The 21,393-nt window shown below is 46.4% G+C and overlaps 1 protein-coding gene and 1 non-coding gene across 3 annotated transcripts in view; both read left to right on the top strand.

The window, feature by feature from the left end:
• The window catches only part of ZFAT (zinc finger and AT-hook domain containing), a 284,368-nt gene that overhangs the window by 53,370 nt on the left and 209,605 nt on the right, over window positions 1-21,393 (top strand). Inside the window, exon 1 of one of the 2 annotated variants that reach the window (XM_057308067.1) lies at window positions 16,178-17,855. The exons of the other annotated variant lie outside the window; for it this stretch is intronic. The gene's annotated coding sequence lies outside the window, so the exon portion shown is untranslated. Of the gene's footprint in view, window positions 1-16,177; window positions 17,856-21,393 lie in introns of those variants that run through there. 2 annotated transcript variants of the gene reach the window in all.
• LOC113253113 (small nucleolar RNA SNORA48) lies at window positions 13,773-13,906 on the top strand. The gene has a single exon (XR_003315248.1). It is a non-coding gene; the product is annotated as a small nucleolar RNA SNORA48 (small nucleolar RNA).

Here is a 21,393-nt window from a genome sequence, read left to right as displayed (position 1 = left end):
TCAGGCTCTTCCACTATGAGCCTGCTTCTTCCTCTCCCACTCCCCCTGCTTGTGTTCCCTCTCTCGCTGGCTGTCTCTATCTCTGTCGAATAAATAAATAAAACCTTTAAAAAAAAAAAAAGAAAAACACGAAAGTCTAGAGGGTGGTGGAACATAGTAAGACAAATAGGAGACACACTTTATAAGAGTGGATATAAATCTATATCATTAATATCAAATGTAAATGAAATCGGGGCTCCAGTTACAAAACAAGGACTGAGAGACTGGATTCTTTTTTTTAATTGAAGTGTAAGCTATTTACAAGAGGTACATTGAAAACACACGAATACTGATAGTTTGAAAGTAAAATAACAGAATTACATTATATCAAGGTATTATCACCTAAAATAGAATTTAAGGCAAAAGGCATTACTAAGAATAAAGAAGATCACTTTATAATGATAGAAAGTCCAAATCACCAGCAGAATATACTAATTCGAGATTTGTATCTACCAATAATATGACCTCAAAACACATGAAGCAAAAATTGATATATGTACGAGGAGAAATATATAAATCTACAATCACAGAGATTTTAACATATTAAAATCCCGTGGGCAGCCCTTCCCAACTAAGGGATGAGGGCTAGTAGAAAAATACCTACCACATCCACCCTCGTGGCTGATTCTGCATGCTGCTGCAGAAAGTCCCAGCAAAACAACGCCCCAATTCCTTCTCCGGTAAGGTGCCCTTGAACTGGGTCGACCTCCTTCCCTGCTTTACTCTTCCCCATTCCCATTCTTTTTCCTTGGGATCATATCCCAAAATAAATTATTCTTGCCAGTACTTCTCTCAATCCTGCTACTGAGGGACGCAAGCTGAGACACTTGGTACCACAAGCAGCCCTACGGACACTTTCCAGATGGATTCTGGTATTGAATCGGTCAGACAGTGATTGGGGTCCCCTGAAGGTTGGTAAGTGGAGTCGTGTTACGGCATGCAATAACATCGCAGTTACTGAGGTGTTCACCAGAGGTGAGAGGAAGGATGACAGTGGACAATGAAGCTTTGGCTTATGTGCTAGTGGTCACATAAAAAATATGTGGTCAGTGTTAATGACCAGGAACACAGAACTAGTTGAGCTTGGTTACTGGTCTTGAGAAGTTTTGTAAAAGGAAGAGAAAATGGCCGGCTCAGTGAGCTACCTACCTACCTCAAGGAATGCTATGAAAGCCAGAGCGCTTCCTGGAAGCATAGAGAACCCGCCCTTCTCCCTACAGCCAGCCAAGGCTGCTGAAGTTCAGTCTTGGGGCTTCGTTGTGAGTGCAGCAGAGGTAAGAAGGAGTCCAGCCTTCACAACCTCTCAAGTCAGTGTCAGAGCCCAGATAAAGAAGCAGAAGACCTTGAGACATGGGGTAGGGATATTTGGACAAACCTGAGAACCTTGAACACAGATTCCTCCCAACAGCCGAAGAAGCAGTGCCCTCCCCCCTCCTAGAGAAAGGAGAGCGGTCTTCATTGCCTTGCCAGCAGACACTGCAAAGACCACCTGAGGGGAGCCTCACGAGATGATGTTTGTCCTAAGATCGGCTTCTGCCTCCCTTACTTCCACCAGAGCAACGGAGTCAGGCCAAGCACAGCCCAAGCTGGGCGATCCAGCTCCTTCTCTAGGAAGAAAGATTGTATACACCGAAAGAATTGCAGGATTTGGTGAATTTGCACTGACATGAACCAGGAGACCTCACGTTGGAGTGGACCTTAAGGAACAGCTGAGAAAAGACAACCTCTGTATTTGAGCTTGTTCATCTGCCAGATCTGACGAACGGTGCCCATCCAGCCGACTTTATATGGTTTTAAGAGCAAACGAAGAAATTAATATTCATGGTAAACTCTGCTAGTCACTGTATCAGACACTTCACATAAATTATTTAATTAGAATAAAATTGGATGAGTGTAAACACTCTTAGAGTTATAATCTCGTTTAGAACACTTAAATATGTTATTTGAATAGCGTGCCCTACGAGAAACTCCATTCTAAGGTTTGGGAAACCTTGGTGAGTAATAGTTGAAAGGAGAAAAGAAGGAAAGGAATCTGACACTGCAAAATTACAAAAGTATTCGAATACGGCTTTGAGTACGTTGTTATTTTGTTTGGGGGAGGTTCGGACCACCTGAATAGTGTTTTAAGGAAAATATCTGTTTGTTGATCTTGGGGAAAAACAGATCAGGAGCAATTCAAATGCAGAAACTCTGGATAAGCAGTTGGGGCTTCAGTGGGGCAACGTGAATTCCTCCGGCTGCCCCCCCACCACATGGGGACACAGCAAGAAGTCGGCAGTCCGAAACCCAGAAGAGGGCCTTCGCCAGCCCGGCCATGCTGGCACCGTGATCTTGCACTTCCCAGCCTCCAGAACTGGGGGAAGTGAATTCCCAGGGCTTATCAGCAGTTGGTGGTATTTTGTTATAAAGGCCCAAATGGACTAAGACATCCCCGGGGCCTTTCCACCTGCCTTTACTGTGGGCCTCAGTCAGAATACGTGTTTAAAATGTTATGTTCCTCCTGCTGTCCTTTTGGCCTCTGGAAGTCAGGGACCTGTTTTATCCAACCTTGTTTCTCCTGTATCCCGTACATAACAGGAGGTTTTTTTTTTTTTTTTTAAGATTTTATTTATTTATTTGACAGAGATAAGACAGCCAGCGAGAGAGGGAACACAAGCAGGGGGAGTGGGAGAGGAAGAAGCAGGCTTATAGCAGAGGAGCCTGACGTGGGGCTCAATCCCATAATGCCAGGATCACGCCCTGAGCCAAAGGCAGACGCTTAACCACTGTGCCACCCAGGCGCCCCATAACAGGAGTTTTATAAATGTTCACCAATGACCAGCTGAACGACTGGACGAGCAAGAAAATAGATTTTTGATAAGAAAATGTGCCTGGATTTCAACTCACTGTGCAAGAAATATTTAGGAAATAACAGAGATACATAGTTACATAGAAGTAAACACACCAAGGTTTGTGACACGGGCAGAGACAAGGTCAAGACCTTCAGTGGGCCACAGAGCATTATCTGTAAACCAGCGTTGGGAAGTCAAACAGTGGCTGACGTATCTCAGCCGTCCTGTTTCCTGATCAGCCTGCGTGGCCTCATGGAATCACAGCTCATCTCGTTCCAGGACGCACGGTGTTTCGGGACGCAGCTCTCAAGGGCAGTTAATGAAGCTCACTCGGTAAGCAGATGTTTCTGAAAATTGTGCCTGTCTCGGTTTCACACTAGACCCAGGTGCCGGCAGTCAACATTTTTTTTTTTTTTTTAAACAAAAAGCATGAGTGCACTGGTGTTGGTAGGGGAAGGAGAATTTTATAGGCTACGTGGTCCAACTCACTTCTTTCATCTGAGCACAAGGTCTGAGACAGACCTGAGTCTGAACCCAGTTTCTGCTACTTGAACGTTGTATGATTTGGGGTGAATTCTATAACCTGTCTGAGCTTCATTTTCCTCATGTGTAAAAGAGAGTTAGTACCAGCCTCCAGTGAATGGGTCAATGTTTAACAACTGGCTCTCAGAGGGGGAAAAAAAAACCAACAGCCCTGGTTTACAGTGTTTGCTGATGTCCATGGTATAATTCTTCCCACCATGGCCTATTTGAAGCTGCCAGTGTCATGTCCGTGGTCGCAGAGTGGGGAAGAAATGAGCAGAAGGAGCACAGCATTATAGAGCATTCCCACCAGGCAGGGTCAGAGATGTCAGTGACCTCCAGAGCCTGTATATAGTAGAACATAGTGAAATAATTAGGAAGTGCTGAGCTTTAAGTATCTATTACTTCTGTTTTTAATACAATTATCTTTATATATAATATATTAATATCTATCATTTGATTTGCATCTATTACTTTTTTTAATACAAATCTCTTTACATAGAACATATTAATGTCTATAATTTGCTTTTAATAATGGCCGAATGGAAACCAGCTCACCACATTCCTGAAATTTAACACTTGGCCATTGTGAACCGCACGTACCGGTTTCCAGCACACAACTGGCTGTCTCCAGCTCTGGGATTTCTCCAACAGCACTGCAATGAGCAGATTTCTCCATGATATGTACCCACATCACAAGATGGAGGACTGGAATGTGACCAAGTATACTGCCACACTGTTGTCTAGAATGGCCATATCACCTTACCTCCCTGCCAGCCGTGCCTGAGGGTTCCCGGATCCCTCCAACAAGGTGCATCACCAGAGAAGTAAAATGCAGGTGGATACTCAGTACGGTGTTTGAAGCAGCAGCTAGGCATCTAGCCTGAAACCCGGACGAATCTTATAAGCATAACGCTTAGGGATAAAAAGTAATAGCAGAAAGAGATGTCTAACACAATGCTATTCATGTCAGTGCATACAAAACAGTAGACTTTTTTTTTCAAGAACATACAAATTAAAAAGTATGCATCAAATATATTTGAATGGCTGCCCGTGGAGACGAGGGGTTCCTGTGTCAACAATATTTATTGAGCACTAAGCGGAATACGATATCTATAAGCATCTAACACAGTACTTGCCACTTGGTCTCTTTTCGCATCCCTTGCTAGCAAAAGCTGTGCTGATTTTGTGAGCCGTATTTCAAGCTGGATTCATATTGCCTTTAATGAACTATATGCAAAGTTGGATGTTTAAATAATTTATTTTCCAGAAAAAATACGCGGATACTGTGTTTAGGATATTTTTTTTTTTAAGATTTTATTTATTTATTTATTCGACAGAGATAGAGACAGCCAGTGAGAGAGGGAACACAAGCAGGGGGAGTGGGAGAGGAAGAAGCAGGCTCACAGTGGAGGAGCCTGATGTGGGGCTCGATCCCAGAACGCCGGGATCACGCCCTGAGCTGAAGGCAGATGCTTAACCGCTGTGCCACCCAGGCGCCCCCCCTTTTTTTTTTTTTTTAAAGATTTTGTTTATTTATTCGACAGAGATAGAGACAGCCAGCGAGAGAGGGAACACAAGCAGGGGGAGTGGGAGAGGAAGAAGCAGGCTCATAGCGGAGGAGCCTGATGTGGGGCTCGATCCCATAACGCCAGGATTACGCCCTGAGCCGAAGGCAGATGCCCAACCGCTGTGCCACCCAGGCGCCCCAGGATATTTCTGTAGGTAAGCAATATTTGTAGTATAGGAGCTATATATAGCAGTCATCAAAGCTTGAAACCATCATGGCCAAAATATATATATAAATTGGTTATGATTCATATATATATATATATATATGAATCATAACCAATTTGTATGTTGGCAGTATTCATTATAACAGCTGCAGAGAGGGGCGCCTGGGTGGCTCTGTCGGTTAAGCGTCTGCCTTCAGCTCAGGTCATGAACCCAGGGTCCTGGGATCGAGTCCCAAGTCAGGTTCCCTGCTCTGCCGGGAGTCTGCTTCTCCCTCTACCCCTCCACACATGCTTGCACTCTCGCACATGCACTCACTCTCTCTCTCTCTCAAATAAATAAATAAATAAAATCTTTAAAAAAATGGAGAGAAATAAGCAATTTCATCTCTGGCTTATGTATAGTATTGCACCTAATCTTCACAAAAAAAAATTGGAAGTTTAGAGAATCCAAGTGTTTTGCCCAAGAGGAGAGAACTTGCGAGGACAAGGACTGCAGCTGTCTAGCAAATTCAAGAGTCACCTGGGACCCTGCCCTGCACTTTGTTGCTAGTGAGAACACACTGAGCTGCACGTTCCCCTCTTGATTACTCTCTCCTGCATTCCTTGTTCCGAGGCAAGAAGCACCTGTTACTGTTATGATTAACTTGTAGGTGTGAATTATTTTATGTAGGTAAAGCTGGTAAGAACCTTGGACGTTGAAGAAAAACCCCTGCGTTTATTCACATAATTAGAATAACAAGGCCTAGAAAATGCAAATTTCCTAATTTGCCCAAACACACAGAAAATTTCCATGTCACCAGGACAGGGAGAGCGCTTTCCTAGTTCTTAGACCAGGTGTGGTTTGATAGAATAAGATAGCTTAGAAACGTTTAGGGCCATTAACTAGCTATAAAGCCAAGAAAAGCTGCTGGACATTCCCAAGCTCCTCTCCTCAGTCATGATAATACCTCACGTGGCTCGTATGGCTCCCGTGGCTCATGTGGCTGTTGCAAAGATCATTTGTTCATACATTTATGCACCCCTTCAATAGAGAATTATAGAGCCAACCTCTATGTGCCAGTCACTGTCTAGGCACAAGGATGTTAACAGTGAGTGTATCAAAATATCTGCACTTGTGGAGTTGACATAGCAGTAAACCTATATTCAAGTAGCTAGAGAAACATGTCAATCAGTTAATGAGTAATGTAAGTATATAATTTTTTTTACCATGTGAAAATATAATAAGGCATAGTAAAGATATAGAGAGTGACAAGAATGCATTTTACTTAAGGAAATCATCACTTCTAGGACAGACTTCAGAATCTACAATCCCAGCCCCAGGCTCTGGAGTAAGAACGAGCCCCTCCCCTTTAGATTTCTGCTGGGTGAGCCCATTGGCTCTTTTAGAAGGTACTCCAGGTTGCCTGTGCCTCATGCTGAACTCATTTCTTCCTCCAGCTCCCTCCGAGTACTCGTTCTTTCCTTGGTTTAGTTCATTGTAGGTAATGAGACATCGGTCCTCCTGTTGGGGACAGAACGCGGGCTTCGAAATCAGACAGACTTAGGTTGCAGTTGCCCCGCATTTGGTGGCAGAAGCTTTGGAAGAGCTGAAGAAACAGATCTGGTTGAGCTTCTAGGGAGAATAACCCAAAGCCACGGCTGCTGCTCGGAGCTGTTGGGGGGCTGCTGGCTGCAGAACCTCAGGGCTGCTGTCCTAATTGAGAGGGACACCAGCAAAATCAGGAAGCGGCCCCTGCCGCTGCAGCCCCATGACACATCTTCGACAAGTCACCCCCCAGAACCAAAGCCTGACTCCTTGTTTCATCCCAAGCCTGTCGTCTCCGTTCCTCAAATCAGTGGTGCTCTGCAACGGCCCCCAACCCGACTGTCTTTCCAATTCCCATTCTCCTCCTGCATCTCTGGGGGAGCAGGGTATCCCATCCCAGTTCACCACCAGTGGCGGTTTGCACAATCGCACCAGCACAACATGCCAGGGGCTGTGGGGACTTCCCCCACCTGCCGTGAAGGGGTCCTCATCGCCGGCCAGCCAGTGAGCACCCCAACATCCGACTTCAGAGGCTGCTTCCCAGGACACTTCCAGTACCTTCTGCCTTAGATGGAGATCTGCACAGACTCTGAGACGGAGACTTTGGCTGGGTGTGTGTTCAGGAGATTTCCTGTGAGGAAGCAGGGATGGCAGGAGCCATGGAGGGAGAAGCTGCCCTCCCTCTGATGCGGCTGTGACTGAAGCCTCGACCAACCAGAAGGCTCCATCCCCACCGCACCCCTGCCTGCCACAGATGCTGTAAGCACCTCCAGATCAACTGGCTTCTATGGCCCACATTGAACTTGCACAGCAATGGACCCTATAATGAACCTGGCAGATGGCAGGATTCTGCAGGGAGCTCTGGAGCTGCAGTGGCCTTTCACTTGTTCCCAATGGAAGCCAGAAGGCCAATCAGTGGCCATGGGCTGCCTTCGAGAGAGGAATGTAACTTTGGGTGGGTGGGGCAGTCTCTGCTCCTGAGAACAGTTCCCAGCGAGGGACATGGCTGTCAAAGTCAACACCAGTGAGTCCAGCATCTGGTGCCTGGGGCCTGAGGAGGAACTCTGCTGGAGCCCCACAGGATCCACACACATGAACATGTTACTTTAAAGAAGGAAGTGGCTGGATAGTGGAAGGACGGTGATTTCACACTAGGACCTGTGTTTATGTCCTCCTTCCTGTACTCATTCTGTTGAACTTATTTCCCCTTTATGAACTTGTGATTCCTCCTTTGAGGAATGGGTATGGTGATAAGCACACCTTGCCCTGCCTCGGCACGCAGCTAAACTTGAACCAAACGAAAATCTGGATGTAAGAGCCCATGATAAAACTGTACAACTGTGAGGGGTCCCTGTTCGTATGGTCTGACTTCAAAGATATGCACGGCAGGGATGGTGAGTTCCAGAGCAGAGCTCCTTGAGGCTTGTGCCAGAGCTTTACAAGGAGGAGGGGAGAATTCGTGTCCCTGTGCTTCAAGCCAAGAAGACTCGTAGAGATAGGACCCTCAAGGAAGGAGGAAACTTGGTGAGGAAAGGAAAGAGGGAAGAAGAAAGAGATGGAATGTCTGTGAGGGAGAAAGGACAGTGAATCCAACATTTGTTAAACCAGCTACTCAGTGCCGGTTGCTATACTTGGCCTTGTGTCCACATTCTCTCTCCGCAAGAGAGGTTGTTCTGTTAGGAGACTCTGGGTAGCAAGTGAAAGAAAATCCAAGTCAAACTATCATAAGGGAAATAGAACTCAAACTAACTTAAGCCAAACAAACCAACAAAAACACAAACACAAGGAATGTCTTGGCTCAACAACCAAACGGAAGGGCTGGCTTCAAGAACAACTTGATTCTAGGGCTTAAATGGTGTTTCCAAGGCCCAGTTTCTCTGTTTTTCATCTCACAGCTGGCCCTCCCACTGCACTGGCTTTGCTCTCGGTGCGTCTGTCGGTCAAGATGGCGGCAGCTCCAGTCTTTCCTTTTCAGCTTCAGATCCACTGGCGAGGAGGACCTGCTTCACTTCATCCTCCATTCCTGCCCAAACCTCACCCCTCAGCACCTCTCATGGATCACACTACCTCCCTGACCAGAACCCACGTCCGGGAGAACCTGATGTGCTCGAGGACCCGGGGCCTACGCAAAGCGCCTGGACTGATTGCCAGGGATGGATGGTTCTCAAGGGTGCGGTTATGAGGAAGGTGAAGTGCGCAGACACTAAGCAGCAGCAAACCCCACACATGACCCCTCAGGGGCCTTCTCCACATTGTAGAGGTGAGGTGAGAAGATGGGTGCTGGGCAAGACTGGGTGACTCACTCCAGGGCACGCACTCTCGGAATTGTTGTTTGCGGGAATGCACAATTGAGACATGGCTAGAAAGTGGTAGTTCTGGAGGTGGAGACTTGGTCCACATGACTCTGGCGTTTCTCTTGCAGTGCTGAGCACGCCTGTACGCCTCGGCCGAATCCCCTCACCCCCTTGAACCCTTGTCCCCTCATCTAGCTCTGTGCTTTGACAGCTCTACCTTGAGGAGACATGTTACCAGGTGAACTAAAATGGCAAAATCCAATAATGGCATAACTATTGACGAGTACCTGGTTCTCTTTCTTTCACGTATTTGTTTCCAGTGAGCATAAGCACAGGTCTGCTCAGCCATCATCGTGCTCTTCAGGTTCCCTTTGGCTTCTTAACACAAGGGCCCTTTTTCTCATCCTGCACTGGAGACGATGGATCCTTTGGCCCCAAGCATGTAGTTCATCGAACACGCCAAACCCTCTTCCTCCTTCACCCTGCTCCCCCCCAGTTACCATTGTCCCGGGCTTCCCTGTAAAACAAATACTTCTTTCCACCATATTGACCCCAAATATTTTATCCATTCACTGTCGCTGAAAGCCAAGTGTTTTTTTCAGGCTGGCTGCAAACAAAGGCTACTTTGTGAGGCTCGTGAGGGCAGCGGGCCAGATTACCTTTTACTGGTTGTTTTTTGTTTGTAAAATGGCAGTGTCTTTCGTAAACACGATATGTCAGTGGCACATAATTGCACCAACCTAACAAGTGGTCTGTTGTCGTTTTTATCTGCATTTGCTTCTAGCTGGGTCCGTCTTTTGTCACTGTGTTTATAGAGTTGCAGTGTTGTGTCGTTATAATTTTATATTTTGTTTCTTTTGCCTACTTCAATGATTTTTCCATGCTATTAACCTGGACTTCACTGTTTTAATTGCTGCTTTATATTCAGGAAGTATTTGTTGGTTCATTCAACAAGCATTTATTTAATAACTACTTAAGTATTCCTCTGTGGGTTTCTCCCAGGTTTTATTAGTGTAAATAATGGAATAAATATCTTTGTGCATATGCCTCTCTCTATCTTTGGGATTATTTTCTTAGGATAAATTCCCCAGATGGGATCATTAGGATGAGCATTTGGATAGCTCTTAAAGCTAACAGCCAACTCTGTGTGCATGTCTCACTGAATCTGTTTTCTCATGATCCTACTCATTCAGAGGATAAAATCCATACATTTTTGTAATGCAGGACCCTTGCATGAACTGTCTGTCTCTCCCTATCATTTGTCAACACTCCCCAACTGTCCATCTCCCTCACTTCCGCCCAAAGTGTAGATACTAGTGTTTTATGTGCAGGATATCTTGATTTGAGCATGAAACGCCTGCTCTCACAGGTGCTGTATGGCAGCGGAATGCTGGACAGATGGCTGGATGGCCATAATAAATCATTACCCGTGAGGGCGTCTGCGTGGCTCCGCCGGTAAAGCGGCTGCCTTCGGCTCAGGTCACGATCCCAGGGTCCTGGGATAGAGCTCCACGTCAGGCTCCCTGCTCAGCAGAGAGCCTGCATCTTTCCTCTCGCTCTGTCTGCCGCTCTGGCTACTTGTGCTCTCTCTATCTCTCTGTCAAATAAATAAAATCTTAAAAAAAAAATTAAATCATTACCCGCTTTGCTCAGTGCTGTGGACTGAATTGTGTCGCCCAAAATTCCTATCTGAAACCCCTACCCCCCGTGTGATGGAGGTGGGGCCATTGGAATGTGATTATGTTTTGATGAGGTCATGAGGGTGGGGTCCTTACAATGTGATTAGTGTCCTTAGAGGAAGAAAGCAGGGAGCTTTCTCTCTCCCTACCTCTCTTTCTTTCCTTATCTACCTTCCTCCCTCCCCTCTCTCATCTTCTCCTTCCCTCCTTTCTCTCTCCCTTCCTCTGTCTTTCTGTGCCCTGTGAGGACACAGCAGGAAGATGCCATTTGCAAGAAGGTCCTCACCAGGAACCCAGTTGGCCAGTACCTTGATCTTAGACTTCCCAGCCCCCAGAACTATGAGGAAAAGAATTCTGTGTTTAAGCCACCCAGGTTATGGCATTTTGTTATAACGGCCCAACCCGACTGATAAACTCAGGATCCATCAGTCTTAACATTTATAACACTAGTAGATAATAAATAGGTCATCTGGATTTCATTCCAGTTCTACATCTGATCTTATTGACTTCTCATGAAAGACCTATAAATATGCCCATTTTGTAGGAAATAAAGGTCAACAGGGACATTTGGGAAACTCTAAGTGGTTCAAGATGACTCAAGGGGGAGGGTGCTGTTGATGGGAAGTCACTGGATGGAAGGACTCCAGAGGTGGTGGGGACCAGAGCATGAAGGGCCTTGTCTGTCAGATTCAGGAGTTTGACATTCGGTCAACGAGCCTGGAATTTGGAAGGTTTCTAGAGAGGAGTAACATGATCCAATTAACATGTGAGAGTGTGCTCTCACTGCCGTGTGGGGAGAACCAGACTGGAAGCGGGGGGGGGGGGGGGGGGGGGGTCCCAGCTAGAAGACCTGCAAATACAGGCTTTGAATGAGTGCAGCTTACTCTAGAAGGAGTCAGAGTGAGCTGATGGGACTAACCGCCACATTTGTTGTTTCCAGATAGGAGCTCCAAACTCTGCCCAGGCCTCTTCTAAGGATTTTAGGTTTTCCAGGCTTCACTGGAGCTCAGTTGGTTAAGCGTCTGCCTTAGACTCAGGTCATGATCCCGGGGTCCTGGGATAGAGCCACATGGCAGGCTCTCTGCTCAGCAGGGAGCCTGCTTCTCCCTCTGCCTGCCCTCCACCTGCTTGTGTTCTCTCTCTAATAAATAAATAAAGTGTTTTTTAAAAATCCTAGAGCTTTAAACTATTACTGAAACAAAAAAACATAAAAATTATATTTCTTTATGTTAGCACAAAACAGTTACAGATAGAATTTTAAAAGACATGAATTATAGTATGATTTTAAAAGCATCAATTCCTTAAGCATCCATCTGTGGAAGATGTGCATGGATATTCCAAAAGGAAAACTTTAAAGCTTACTGAGGAGGACCGAAGAACATTGGAAGGGCTGCTATGCCATGTTCTCGGATTGGAAAAATCAATAGTTTCAAAATGTCAGTTCCTCCCAAACTGAGCTGTAGGCTCAGTGCAATCCCGATCAAAATCTCAGTATGTTTGTTTTGTAGAATTTGACAAGCTGCTGTTTGAAGAAAAAGAAAAATGAAAGAGGAATTTTTTTTTTTAAATCAGGTATCAAGACATCACAGTATTTTGGTGAACAAGGTGGTGTGGTGTTTATGCAAAGAGAAAAAATCAGCCAGTGGAAGAGGATGGAGAACTTAAGAACAGACCTCACATGTATGGACTTGTTCGTGGCAGTGGTGGCAGTAGGTAAAGGACAGTGTTCTCAGTGGATGGTGATGGTAAGATCTCCATGTTGGAAAAAACTGAGATAATACCCCTTTCTCATACTGTATGTAAAGTCAGTTCCAGGTGGTTTAAAGAACTAATACGAAAGGCCAAATACTAAGCTTTCAGAAGACACCATAGGAAAACATGTATATATTTTTAAGGATTTTATTTTTAAGTAATCTCTACACCCAGTGTGGGGCTCGAACTCACAACCCCGCGATCAAGAATGGCACGCTCCACTGACTGAGCCAGCCAGGAGCCCCTAAGAAAACATCTTAATAACTTTGGAGCGGATATCTTAAATAGGATAGAAAAAAACAGTAAGCATAAAGGAAAAAAGATAAATTGAGTTATACTGAAAATTTTTAAGTCCCGTTCATCAAAAGATTAAAAAGAATTAAAATACAAGCCATGGAGTAGGAGAACATATTCATACCATATATCGCATTTTTTAAAAAGGGGGCCAGTACCCAGAATATATAAAGAATCTAAAAAAATAATTGAGAAAAGGCAGACAACCTGATAGGAGGAAAAATGCACAAAGATGTGAATGAACATGGACCTCAGAGGGATAGGTGTCCAAATGGTCAGTTAACATGAAAAGTGCTCAACCTGATTGCTAATCAGGAGAATACAGATTAAAATCACAGTGAGATGGAACTAACACCAATGTGACTGGTAAAGTAAAAAGACAAACAATACTAAGTGTTGGCTATGATGTGGAGATTCAGAAACTTCAGAAACTTAAACTCCTGATAACAAGAATGCGAGTCAGTACAGCTGCTTTGGAAAACAACGTTGCATCATCTAGGAAAGTAGAATATTCCACGTTCCCTCCAGATGTGCATAATCATGCACACTAAGATAAGTAGAAAAGAATGTCCCTTAGCAGTGTTTTTCATAATTACCAAGAACCAGAAGAAAACTAAATGTTCACTGTGTAGTGCACAGACAGCAGGAAAAGGGATATTTTAGATGTATGCAGCAATGTGACGAGTCTTGCAGTGTTGAGCCAAAAAAAAAAGCAAGTCACAATAATACAAAGGAGCTCCGTTCTCAGTTTAGAAACAGGTGAAAGTAGGGATGCGTCCACAGGCAATAAACCTACAAAGAAAAGCTATAAAAGTAAAGTGGTCACTCTTGAGAGCAGGGAGGGACTGCTCCCAGTAAAGAATATTGAGGGGGCTTCTGAGGGACTGTTAGTCTGTTTCTTGGCCCAGGGCATGATTGCGTGGGTGTTCACTTCACAGCCTTTTGTTAAATTTGTCTACATAATATATTTTAAATTTAAAATGCTTGCTATTTTTTTAAAAAAGCTTTATATTTTAAATTTAAAAATGCTTTCTATTTTTTAAAAAAGCCTTATATTTTAAATTAAAAAAAAAAAAAAGCTTTTAAAAAAAACTACCCGAAGTCCCTGACCTGAGTAGATGGCATCTGGTTGGTAGTGCCTGCCTCCTATCGGCCAGGGTCAAAGCAACTCCTTGTTTGTCCCAGCTTGGCTTTTGGGCTGTGCCCGAGCCTGGTTCATGCCCTGGACACATGGATTTAAAAAAAAAAAAAACAAAACCACTACCCTAAACCCCAGCTAATTCTGAGATGCAATGAATATTTGATATTGTAATGAAATGGACAGAGCTAACTATCCAAACATGCTACGCACATTTATTATCAGAAATAAGCTTTGATTCCTGTAATTTACATTTCGTTAATTCTGGACTTCATCAAGACCAAAGCCCAAAGGGCTTTCACCCGGTACCAGAGACCAGAGAGGCTTCAGATGAATTTACATCTCCTTTGGGCAACTCAGATCTTAATATAATGATGATGCATTCATCAGAATAAAAGTGGAATTAGGACCCTGATATCCCAGGGCTTCAGAAAAAGTGAGGAGAAGATTGCCTCAAAATAAGAACAAAGAAAAACAAATGGCCTCGGTTCCATCACTGCTGACCCCAAGGTCACGATTTACCTGCCTTTGTTCTTCACAGTTTCCAGTTCCAGAGTGTATTTCACAAGCTTGGTATATTTAGCTCTCTTCTGGAGGCATGTGAGTTATAAATAATAGTGGCTGGGAACATGGGTAGGACCTCGCTGATTTGCCGTTTTGGAAAAGTGAATTTTTTTTTAGAAAATCTGTTAGGAAGAATATTCATATAAGTCAATCATTTACATAAAGCGGACTTCAGAAAGGATACTTAAGCGAGGTTCTCAAACACTCTAAAGATCTTCAGGAAGGGGAAGAAGGTGGATATTCCAGGAACAATTACAATAGCATCATTCTCCAAAAAACCCTAGGCTATGAATTTAGCAGACGGTCTGTGATCCTTAGTAATGACTAAGAATCAGCACGGTTTTTCTAAGGAGAGATTATTTCTCATTAATCTCATTTCCATTTTTAAGAGAACGACTAGTTTCCGGATAAAGCGGATGTCACAGACATCTTGAATCTCAGTTCTCCCGAGGCATGGGTGCTAGTTCAATTAAGTGAGCAAGTTTTTAAAAACTGTCAGATTACTGAAATTGTCATGCCAACCTCAAAGACCTCAGTTCTTCAGCCTGTCGTCCCTTAAACACTTGATTAATATCTGGGTGAAGAGGAAGAAAATGTGCTTATCAACTCTACAGACGACCCAGAACTAGAAGAGCTCACACATTACGTTGCAGACTCACTTGTAAATGGATTTAAACGCGTACCACAGGAGGAATGAGACATGATGAAAACCAGTAGGTTAAAGAAGTTCAGCAACACGAGTTCAGGATTGAGAGGATCTTGACATCAGCGTAGTTGAAAAAGACTCTAAGTCCCCAGCTCACAAGGAACAGAATTCTGCCAATGATCTGGAGCCTTGGGTGGGAGCCCCACCTGCCCAGCACCTTGCTTTCAGCCTGCTGAGACCCTGACAGAGGACCCAGCTAACCCACGCCCAGCCTTCTGATCCATAGAAAGTGCGAGGTAACAAATTTGTGTTACCCAAAGTCACCAAGTTCATGGTCACATGTTCTGCGGCCACAGAAAACAAATACAGGAGCAAGAAACCCTTTTGGCCCATCCCTGTCCATGTCTCTTCATAGCCTTCATTTTCTGTCACATTGCAGTTAAAACCCCAACGTCCCTCTTTGCCCAGAGAGGAAAGGCTGTCTAAATTTTGGCTGGCATACGTCCTCAGGTGCCCACCTAGTAGGAGCTGGTTAAGTGAATTCTGTTAGCATCATCATCGTGTGGAGGTCGAGGAGAAGCAGGCTCTTAGCTCTAGACCCATATACCCTGCCTACTAGTCTAGACCTAGAAATTTCTGAGTCTAGAGTTAAAAACAGCATTCCAGACTGGGATATGGCTTTAGGAGCCATCGGCATATAGATGGTAATCGAATCTGTGATGCATGTTTCCGTCACCCAGGAAGAGTGTGTATAGTGAGAACAGAAGACGTGGGAAAGAATCCTGGAAAACCTACTTTGGAGAAACAGCCAGAAAAGGGGAGCCTGGCAAAGCCCACTGAGGGAACATCATGAGAGCGGAGGGGAACAGCTGAGGGAATAGGGAGTGTCAGCAAGGACTGAACATGGTAGAGAAGGCAAGTACGATACAGATCTGAGATAGGTTGATGTGGTCTCAGGACGAGAAGGTTGTTGGAGACGTTGGTCAGAGCAGCTTCAGAGGCAGACTGGGATGGGAGCCAGAGCCGGGCGATTTGAGGGATAAATGCAATACTAAGTAAAGATAAAGGGTCTTTCTTTCAAGAATGTTGTCTATGAGATACAAGAGGGGGATGGGGAGAGGTAGGAAGACAAGTAGGGGGATTGTGACTTTGGGGGCAGGGTGGGAACTGGGGTTTGAATTCTGATGGGAAGGAGTCAATGTAGGTGGAGAAACTCTGAGTTCAAAACATAAATCATAATTTATTTTTCATGTATGCACTTAAAACTTTTGTTGAGCACCTACTATGTGTTAGGCCCCGGGCTATGTTGGCTGTTGTAGAGGGGTGGAGGGAGTGCTGGTGAGCAGAGAGGTTGCATGTCGAGTTTAATGATCTTCCAGCCTATTCCTAGAAATATGCTCCACATTTTGCTGGCACATTGGCTCCGATAGATAAAATACCACAGCCCTTTTCATCTGATGTTATTCAGTGCTCAGTCTTCTAAACACCCTTTTACTAATTGCCTTCCTGGAGCTTGCCGGTCAACTGTGCCAAGGGGGATGAGTCAGCTGGGCAGAAGTGGGTCTCCAGCCCTCCCGAGGGGCAGCGTTGGAGCAAAGCTGGGGGCTGGCGGAGGTCCTTCCAGAGGCCCAGGCAGCCCACACTCCCGGAGACCTGAGGCTGGTGCCATGAGAAGGGCCCTTGCACTATGTGTTTTCTCCAGGTTGACCATCCTGTCCATCTTTGGACCAGTAACAAATTGCTCCTGGACCGGGTCTGGTTTAAGGACCACACTGTGGTCCATTTCCCCTTAGGATAATGACACTGATCCTGACTCCTTACACACGCACGCCCAGCACTTCGCGTTGGCCAGGCGTGTATGCCTTCGGGGGCTCAGAACTCAGCTCAGCACCTCTTCTTCCCGGAGACTCCATCTCCCGGCTCTCCCTTGGGGGGCTCGTGTGCCTACTGCCTTACAGTGTGTTTCCCTAAGCGGGCGCCCAGACCAGGATTTGAGCGCTAGGAGTTTATTGGGGAATAATCCTGGGAAGCGTTGATAAGGGAGTAGAGAAGTGAAATAAGAGAAGGAGTCAATAGGGGGAGGAAAACCTATGCAGGTCGCCCTGTAGACAACTGGCCTTGTCCTGCAGGGGAATTCGGAGAAGTAGGCAGGATGCTGCCCTGGGGGTTCCCCCGCTGGGGCATGAGGAAGCTCTGTGTTAACACACCACTGTCATTCGTTGGTTGAGGGCTGCTGGGGAGGCAGTCACACCTCCTTCCAGCTGCCGGGCAGAGAGGGCTTCAGGGGGCAGAGGAAGCCCCAGGCCAGGGAGGGCAGGTAGCTCTGTGGGAGCCGTGGGAACCACGAGACAAGGCCCAGACGTGCCACATCGGCGGGGAGTCTGCAGCCCCATTAGGCTGTGTCTGCCTGTGCTCGCTGCCCGTTGCACTGTTTTATAATTGCTTATTTCCTAGACCGCGAGCCACCTTAGGGCAGAGGCTATACCCGCGATCTCCGTACCTCACTGTAGGCTGTAGTCTGGGCACCCGGGAGTGAAGAATGCACAACATACCCGGCGTGGGATTGCTCTTACCCTCATCTCACAGATCTAGAAACCAAGGCTCGGAGAGGGGCCATGACCTGCTCGAGGTGGCATAGCTAACGAGTGGCAGACTCAGACCTCCCAGTTCCGAATCCTGTTTCTTCCCATCTAATGACAGCCGCCCACGGTGTTCTTCTCCACTCCTCCCAGGCTTGCCGCCCCGACTCGAAGGCATGCACAGGCCCACGGATCTACCACACCTTGACCCCCAGTCTGCAGAGGCTGGATACTTTTTCTTTGGACCAGTGGCAAGGTGAGGTGATGAAAAGGTGAGAGTAATCTTCTAATAGATATTTACAGGTTGCAAACCCGCTGGGTCTACGGAGGAGGTCCTCCAGCAGCTTTTTGTGTCTCTCTACCTTTGCTTCTCCCCGATGACTGAGCACAGAGCCCGGGCTTAAGTCTGAAGAGTGTCCCTCTTTGGCTTAAGAAGCCGCTGCTTTGACCTGCTTAGTATTAGTACCAGCGCTTTCCCTGACCTACTCCACTCATTTCATGACATAATAATTATGCAAAGTACAATGGAACTATGTTATTAGATTTAAAAAAAAGTTCTAACAGCAAACCCTTTTTCTTCAAATGAAATCTTACAGGAAAGCTCAGGATGATGGCTGGTGAGGGCAGAACGGCTCTCGGGGGAGGGTTTCAGGGGAAGCGAGCGCTCCCAGATAATCTCTTATTCCCACAAGCAGTCATGTTGGTCCAGCAAGGAGGTGGGCTCTGTTGAAACTGAGCTGTCAGAGCAACAGAACACGCAGGGCCACCTTGGCCTACCCTGAAATGTCTCTGGTCCCCCCAAACTTCTGCTACGTGAAGGTGTCCACTTTTGCACACGGACAATGATCACAAGGGTTGGTTTGTAACTCACGAGGAAAGGAGCCGTCAGCAGTGGAAAGAATATGCCAGCAAGGCCACCGGCAGTAGCTTGCTGGAATGTGGTATTTGAAATTCTTCTCACCCTGCATCCCTTCTCTCCCTTCCTACAATGTTCCCATTTTACTAATGGGTCCCATGGCCATGCCCTTCACTGTCACCCCCATATCCTAATGAACCTCACTTCTGAGATCTGAGGTCAGCAGAGCCTTGATCCCTACTCTTCAGCCTGCTTTTAGGGCTTCCTAAGACCTCAAGTTCCTTTTAGAACGTGTGGCTGGGCCTTAACCTTATCTGCTCTGATGAAAGAGCCTTTCCCCAGGAGAAATGCTCATACTGACAAAATGTATATAATTTTGCAATGTTCCTCTATCCCCCCCAAACCTTGGATCTGGAAACAGCTCCTGCTCTAGTCTTCCCAGCCCTGCCCCTGGAAGATAAAGATGAAGTTGATGTGTGGAGAGCACAAGTCAGACAGCCTACCCTAATAAATCATGGAGTAGGGACAGGTGACAAGCAGACATTGCACCCAAGTGACTTTGCTCCTACCAGCGCACTCCAGTAAGGGACACATGGCAGGTGTGGCTCACGTGCCTGGACGGGGAGCTGCTGACAAACCCGAGAAGGACAGAGCAGACAGAGTGGAGGCAGCACGGGCTATGCTGATCTGATAAGAGGGTTAGGTTTCCCTTCCCGCCTCCACCCCTAAAGCCTTCAGACTAAGCAGCTGCGTGTGCTCCCTCTTTCTCAGTTGGAAATGGTCTCTCTGTCCAGGCAGTAGCCGCGTGCCCGCGTGCCAACATGACATGGTCTTTCCCACCTGGGCCCACGCCATGCCCTCTGCCAGCATGTCCCTTGCTCCTCAAGAGTCGGCTCTGTTTCAACTCCGAGCTGGTGCCCTCCTTCTGGGTTAGCTGCCCCCCTGCATGTGTTACAACTGATGTGCCCGTATCGATACATTGTTATTATCCAAAATCCATAGTTCATATTCAGTCTTGGTGTTGCACGTTCTGTGGGTTTGGACAAATGTATCAGGACATGTGTTCACCAACACAGCGTTCTCCCGAGTCCGGTCATGGTCCTAGAACTCCGCTGTGCCCTGCCTGGCCATCCCTCTTCACTTCCCTCCAGCAAGGGCGGGCCACCGCAAATGTTCTGCTGTCTCTGTTCTTCTGTGGAGCAGCATGTAGTGGGAACCATACACTGTGCAGCCTTCTCACACTGACTTCTTTCACTTACGTAAGCTTCCTTCGTATAACTCCCAATTTTCAGCTTTTTAAAAAAAGATTTTATTTATTTATTTGAGAGAATGAGTGAGAGCAGGAGCGAGGGGAGGGGCAGAGGAAGAGGGAGAAGCAGGCTGCCCGAGGAGCAGGGAACCCCACGTGGGGCTCGATCCCAGGACTCCAGGATCATGACCTGAGCCGAAGGCAGATGCTTAACCGACGGAGCCACCCAGGCGCACCCCCCCCCCATTTTCAACTCTTGAGAATGAATTGAAATTATCGCAAAGTACTGAAAGGCAGACCTTCACCCTGCCTCATTCTCTTCATTGGATAAGGAAATATCTGCCTCCTGCCTTTTACAACAGGTAATGGAGGCAGGGGGCAGAGGGAGAGGAGCATCTCGGAAGAACCAGACGGGAGAGGCAGGTGGCTCCTGCCCCTGCCGGGGACGTGACTCCTGGCTTCCAGCTCGCGGGGCTTGTGACCCTTCACCTTCTGGGTGCTGGCCTCACCCAGCCTCTCACCTTCCTCTCGCTCTGTCCCCTCCCCCGCCACACCCTTCTCCCTGCTTGCTTCAGAGAGAAAACCCTAGGAGGCCAGGTCTGTGTGCTCCTGGCTGTGCCCACACCCAGAAGCAGCCATCATAGCCATCCCCTAATAAGATTTTGCAGCCTTGGCTCCTGGCAGCTGAAGCCAGTGATAACTGGATAGTATTTCTTAGCATGGGGCTTATCGTTTATTTTTACACTCACGCAATGCTCATGTAAGAAGAACCATGTTTGCATTTCAAGCCTGTGGAGCAGCTTAAGAACATGGGGTCAGAATCAGACAGGCCTGGGCCCAGATGACACTTTCGTTACTGCCAACTAGCTGTACGATCCTAGTTAAATTCGTTCTCTCTGTGGGCCCTCATTTTCTCAGCTGCAGAAACAAACACAGTAATTCCTTCTCTGAGAGTTATTCTGAGGATTGAATTTATATGTGTCTTGCACACAGAAAGCTTTCACTAAGTATCAATTCCTTTTCCTCACTCGGAGCTGGGGGACCTGGGTTTCAACTCCAGTTTTGTTATCTAACTTTGTAACCAGGGGCTAGTTCTAAATCAGAGACTCCCAAGCCAAAAGCTGCCTGGCTCCTGTTTATGTGTAAATTTTTAATTGCAAACTTTTTTTTAAATTGAAAATCTTTTTTTATATACCCCCGGAAACCACACATATCACAACTGTGCACCCTGATGAATTATTGAAAACTGAACACGCTGTGCACTCAGGACGCAGCGAAGAACTAGGGGTTGTTGTGACCGATCTGCGGTGAACATCTATCTCACGTCTGTCTTTTGGGGAAGCGCGTGCCTCTCCGTGGAGTCTATTTCTAGGAGTGAAATTTGCGGGATCATAGGGTAGATGTAAGTGTAACCTTACTGGAAACTGCTGACTTTTCCAAAGTGGCCGTACAGTTACCTCTCCGACAGGCAGCATCCGAGAGTTCCGGTTGCTCCCTATCTTTTCAACACTGGTTTGTTTTTTTGTTTTTGTTTTTCTGTCTTTATCATCTTAGCCATTACCCTGCCCCTGTGTTGATGCTTCTCTCCTCTCTGGAAGTTCTTTCTCAGTTTGTGCTTGGGCTCCTCCAGTGACACAGCACTCCCTGTGACCAGGGGCACCCCTTTCATCTTTGGACACTTCTGTTCTC

Source organism: Ursus arctos, unplaced genomic scaffold (assembly GCF_023065955.2).
Source record: "Ursus arctos isolate Adak ecotype North America unplaced genomic scaffold, UrsArc2.0 scaffold_6, whole genome shotgun sequence".
NCBI lineage: Eukaryota > Metazoa > Chordata > Mammalia > Carnivora > Ursidae > Ursus > Ursus arctos.
This window is presented reverse-complemented; position numbering and strand designations above follow the sequence as displayed.